This window comes from Apteryx rowi, unplaced genomic scaffold (assembly GCF_003343035.1).
Source record: "Apteryx rowi isolate R43461 unplaced genomic scaffold, aptRow1 scaffold_462, whole genome shotgun sequence".
NCBI classification, from domain to species: domain Eukaryota; kingdom Metazoa; phylum Chordata; class Aves; order Apterygiformes; family Apterygidae; genus Apteryx; species Apteryx rowi.
Genome location: NW_020450719.1, coordinates 197,982 through 203,981, shown reverse-complemented (window position 1 = coordinate 203,981; position 6,000 = coordinate 197,982).

Below are 6,000 nucleotides of genomic sequence, written 5' to 3'. Positions count from 1 at the left end.
CCTGCCTGCCTGCCTGCCTGCCTGCCTGCCTCGGTACTGCACCACGGGGAAATCTGGCCCGGGGAATTACAGGAGAACATAAATTCCCTAATCTAAATTCTTGGAGGAAAGTGGGAGAGATAAAGGAAGCTATTACCTTATACCATATCAACAAACCACATACCCCCAAATCACTTGAGTATATGCTAACGCAGCATGAATTTGACTTATAAATAATGCTACAAATATTTTGAAATGCTTTCTGTCTTCTGATTTCTAGGCTCTTACAATATGTCAGGCTTTTCTTGCAATACCAATGGTTAACCCCCTCCATCACAGCTTACCTAATCACATCTCCACAGAGCAGAACTCTGGGGGAAAAGCAAACAGACGAGTCTTATCATTAAGCTGCTGAGACGGTGGCAATATTAACACTGGTTGACAAGACTTCTTTATTTAAGACAAAACTTTCAGAAGCGATAACTCTTTGATGATTCCACAACAACAGGTTATTACCAAAGACAATATAATATAGGCATGACAGTCATACCCTGAACACACTCATCCATATTGCAGTCCACATTATAGCACTCCTTACAAGAAATACATTAAAGAGTATCATTTTACATCCTACACTTGGACACTTAATATTGTGTCACAGTAGGGTTTTAAGCACTAAAAAAAAAAAAAAAAAGTTGTGACATCAAAGCAACAAGAAAGAAAAATTAGAAGTTCCAGATGACAGCACAAAGTGGAAGTGTGGGGCTCATAAATACAGTCTGTATTAGGACTTGCATTAGGAATCGAGTCAAAAGCATCTTCTATGGTTACTGACTGTGGTGTTTGGTAAAATCAAAATTAACTTTGTCTTAGGTTTTTAAAAGTCATACTTTATTTGGAAAAAGAAAGTTCTTTCTAGGTGGGAGTTCTCAGGACTCCTGTTTTCCTTATGTTGGAACTAGAAATATGGGCCGTGTAATCCTTCGGAATCAGAGCTGAACACCTTATGCTCCTCAGACGTATCAGAATTATTGACATCAATCACCTACTTGCCTGTGAGGGAAGAAAAAATACACTTTTCTTTGCTTTTGGCTTATTGGATCATTCCTAAGACCTTCCAGGGATGTAGTGAATATCCTTGGTGCCCTAAGGCCTCAGTGGTAATCCTTCTTCCAGAAAAGAAATCGGGAAAAGAGAAAAGAAGCTTTTTAAGATGAGAGTTTTCATCAATGTCCTTTTTTTGAGAACTCAAAAATTTATGATTACACAGAAATATTTTGTCAGGCTCCATGATTAGGTTCTCCATTTGAGGCTGTAAAATAACTGCTCTGAAGCAAACATGGCATAATTTAATCTATTTTACTGTAACAACAGCTGAACTAAGCTTTGATGGTGATTTTCTTTTTGTATGTTCAATTCCTAAACTCAAAGTGAAGGTTGAGCTTGAGAGTGTGCAGACTACAATGAGTGAAACCAAAGGCAATATTCATATGAATCTTAATGAAGGGAAATTCTCAAACTTCAGGCAACTTCGAGTCTTCTGCAAGTTGGACAGATCATCTGCATTACATGTGAACTTGATGTAACATTATGATACTCTCAAAAATACAAAAGGTTGTATTTTCTAATACTTGATTCCTCTGTGCCCCAGCTTCTAAAATTATGATTAAAAGGGGTTTCAGAAGCTAAAGAGAGTGCATGAAAAAGCAGTGCAGATTGTTTGCTTAACAGCATTTGCTTTTAGAGCACGTTCAGAAGTGTTAAAAATATGCTTCAGATGACAGGAGTGATTCATGACTAGACAGCTGCTGAGAGAGACATCACTGACAGGAGAGAGGGAGAGGGGGGAAAGGGGGAAAGGGGGAGAAAGAGAGAGAGAGAAAAACGAGAGTGAGAGAGAGATTTGAAATGCAAATTACTTGGAGAAAAAGCAACAAAATGCCTTTTCTCCTGGGCTCCAGAATTTAGGAATGATTTTAATGACTTTTGAATTGAAAATAAGTTGTTGCATCTCATGAAGCTGTCAGAACTTCCAACACCCCTCAGACCTGTTTCACAGGCTTCTTTTGTAACTTAGCAGATGTGATGACTGTCTACACTCGCTTTTTGGGTAGGAAAAGGGAATATTCTTTTGTCCATTTGCTGCTTTGCAGTATTAATAGATTGAATGCTCAGCTCCTTGTCATGATCTAACTTCACAAATAATGAAACTCTTACATAGGTGTCAATCTTCAGTCAAGACATTTAATAAAGTTGGGTGGAAATAAGTCCCTGCTCAAAAAGCAAAACGGATACTTTCCCTGTCCTGGATCAATAGAACAAGTTCAGTAAGTGATTGCAATCTAAATCTCAAATAGCTAAACCATTAACATTTATGAGCTTGAATTTTGAGGCTCCAGTGATGTCCATCCTACTACTGTCACTCCCCACCTAAAAAATATTGCAGCAGAAATGCTAGTCCCTGGTCTATACCTACAATCCTACTGCTTTTTCCTATCCATTTAGTATGGATCTGGTAGCACAGTGTTCAGACTGTGTGGGCACAGAACTCTACTGTAACAGCCTAACAGCAATCTTTATGGATTTACTCTAAAAGCCTAAACAGCAATCTTTATGGATTTTCCACTTTGATACTACTAATTTCAAATATGTTTAGAATGGTAAGATGTTGCCTAAAAGCCCAAGCTTAAATTCCAGTTTTTGTTGAAACTTGTCAGCCTTAAACTTCGCCTTTTCATGACTCCATATACACATGCCTCCTGGTTGATTCAATCCTTATGGTTGTTCAGTATACAGTTTTTCCTTGAAATATTGCACATTGATTTTAAGCATGGCAAGTGGGAATGCAGAGGACCTTTATTCTGAAGTGGAAGTAAAATGCAGTAAAATCAGCTAAAACTCTCTGTACCTAAATTTACAAATTCTCAGCCACTTCTAAAATAAGCATGTCATCCATTCATATATTTGCACTGAAACAGCTAAGCTGATTTTAGAAGGCCAATATGATTAAATCATAGGCAAATTTGTGTGGACCACCCCCTTTTTAAGAAGGCAAGCTTTTCTTTTAAGCTTTCTTTGTTTCACCAGAATACAGATTATCTATTTGAAATACATGAATTGAATGGACTTCCCATTGAGGTTAGTGTATTCTAGCATTGTAATAAAGGTTATGAAAAGATGTCCGAGCACCAGCTGGCCTTCCTTTGATCCTCTCCATTCTTGTGATGATACATTTTCACACTTAAGATGATTCCCTTCTACCTCAAAGGCTGAGAGCTGCTTTGGTCCTTACAAATATTAACTGCAATCACAATGACCTATCTTTCTGGTTCCAGTCATCTGTTTAATATAGAGTGGAAGGTCAGAACTACATTAAAAGGGTCTGAAAGGCATTATTTCACTATACTGCCCCCTGCAGAGCTTAACAAAAAGCTGGCAGACTTGTAGTTCATGCATGCACGCTCCTCAGCACTGCATTGTGTGGTTGTATTAATGGGCTTTTGTAACCTTCCAGGATAAATTCCCTCACCAAGAGAACAAAACTGTTGTCAGATCTGAACACACATGTGACTATCAAATACACACACACAAAAAAAATCTATATAGTAGGGGTACTATCTTTAGGAAAAAGAGTATCTGAGTCAATAGTTTGTCTTCACTAGGCTATGTTTTAAAGGTAATTTTTATCTATTTGCTAAGATGGAGGTTTAATAACAGAGATGGAAACCAACTGTTTAGAGAAGGCAAATTCAATAATAGATGTCAGTAAGGATTAATGAATAAGGCTATGGACCAGAAAGCACAAGTCCATGTGTACCAATACAAAGAGATCTATTTGCAGCACAGTGGAACACAGGTCACTTTGAAGTCATTAGCATACCGAATTACAAAATTGCTGTATCGAAGGCCCTTCAGACATCATTAGAATACATTTCCCAAGCTATCACATTTTCTTCCTCAAATCTGCTTATAAAGCTCACTTTTGTGTGCTTTCCATTACTAATCTTCTGTACAAGCAGGCCATCTACATCTCTTGTCATGCATGCCCTTTGTGCTAGGTATCACTTCTCAAACATGGTCTTGAAGGTCCTTTAGCAAGAAAGCTAAATATCCAAAACCCAAGCACACACTCCAAAAAATGGAGAATGGAGATATTCATGGTATTTTATAACTACAGGAGACTCAGTTTACCTATATGCCTCTACATTTTTCCTCTCTGAGCTTGAATATGTTAATCTCTGCTCTGGATTACGAGGAGTGGGTAAGTGGCATGAAGTGAGCAGCAAGAATTGAATGCAGCTGTCCACATATGAATGGAGTTACCCACAGTGGGGAAGACAATGAAAGGGAAGAAAAAAGTGGATTCCAGAAGCAAATGGCCTATGGGGCCAGTTCCACTTGCTTCACACTGATTTTGTCTTAAATTTGGCTTGCTCTTGTATATGTCACTTAGATGTTTTGGGAAGTCTTCATGTGTAGCAATTACTTCCCTATAAAATTATCAACAGGAGTTTAAGCCTGCTTGGACGTGGTGAAGAAGACATGGAAACAAAGCACGAGAGCGCTGTTCTAAAGCCCAGTCTCTGAATTGAAGAAACTGAGTCTTGCATCTCTAAAAAAGCTCTATTAATGCTAGGTTTAAAAGGGAATGCAGATGAAGTCTCAGATTATAAACACAGTATGCTTGGTCAATGGCAACAGATAATAAACAAATGATGACTCCTTCTTGGTGAAGTTCTCCTTCCTTCATACAATTTTTTACTTTCAGTTCTAACTAAACTGGATCATAAATTTTGAGATAAGCAGTAGAAGTCATTTGGGGTGGGGGAGTTATTTGAACCTACACTTAATTATATAATGTATAATGCACACATAGAAAGCATACACACAAATGACAGGCTAAATTTTATATGGGTTTGATGCACTTAAATTGTCCAAAGAACATCAAAACACCTTTCAAAGTCTAAACACTACTATTATTTACCTTTTTTATTTTGTGCAAATGTCAAATGACAGAACTCTGCACTGAACAAATCCAAACCAAGCCCTGGACAATTACCTGCATATTCTGGAAACAAAAGTGATTCAAGTTCACAAGATGAACTGAATGGCAGCTCTGAACTGCAGGATAGCTCTTCTAATAAATAACAATTAGCAGTCCTTCGATTATACCACATCATGTTGGTTAACATCCTCTGTCCAAAAAATGATTTTTTTTTAAATAGCATGCCATTTACATTGATTATAATAGCACTTCAGCAGTGCCTGCTACTAGCCAGTTGACTGATGCTTATTCATACCCCTCAGCATGCTGGCTATGGATATTTATGAGCAACAGATATGGTTGGGAGTCTCTTGTGAAATACTATTGGCTCAATAACTGTGCCGTGATATCCACCTGCTCTTCAAAGTCACGGGGTAGCTGCTGTTTTCCAGCTGTGTCAGCTTTATTCTCCTCAGCATTAGGACTATCAGAACACATTTACTATTCCCACTCAAATATCCTCTTCATTATGGACCTACAGTTTGGAATAGGAAATTCTTAGGATATATAAAAAAAACTCTTTCAAGGTACTCTTCTACAGAGGCCTTAATGAGAAAAGCACCAGACAATACTAATTTGGCATGGCATACTCTATTTGATTTTTGAAATGCAAAAACACAATGCATCTTATTGCAATCAGGCAGTGATATTTTCACTGAAAAGTGGCTGCAGGGACAGGGCTTCTTAATCCAAAACTTCTGACTCCATACATAAAAATTTCTCCTCTTCCATCTGAATCCATCTGTCTACTCACCTTCTTTGAATTTTATCTCTTGCTCAGCTTTCCCTTCAAGTCAACCAGAAATACCAGTTCTTAGTGCTCCTGCAATACCTCCTGCCTGCCACTGCACCTCTTGCTGCCAGGAGTCCCACCTGTGCAGATTCAGACTAGCTGCTTTCTGCTACCAGTATTTTCTCTGCTTATTTCTCAAATGATGCCACATTGCAACATGGTGGATTATCAAACTCCCCAAATT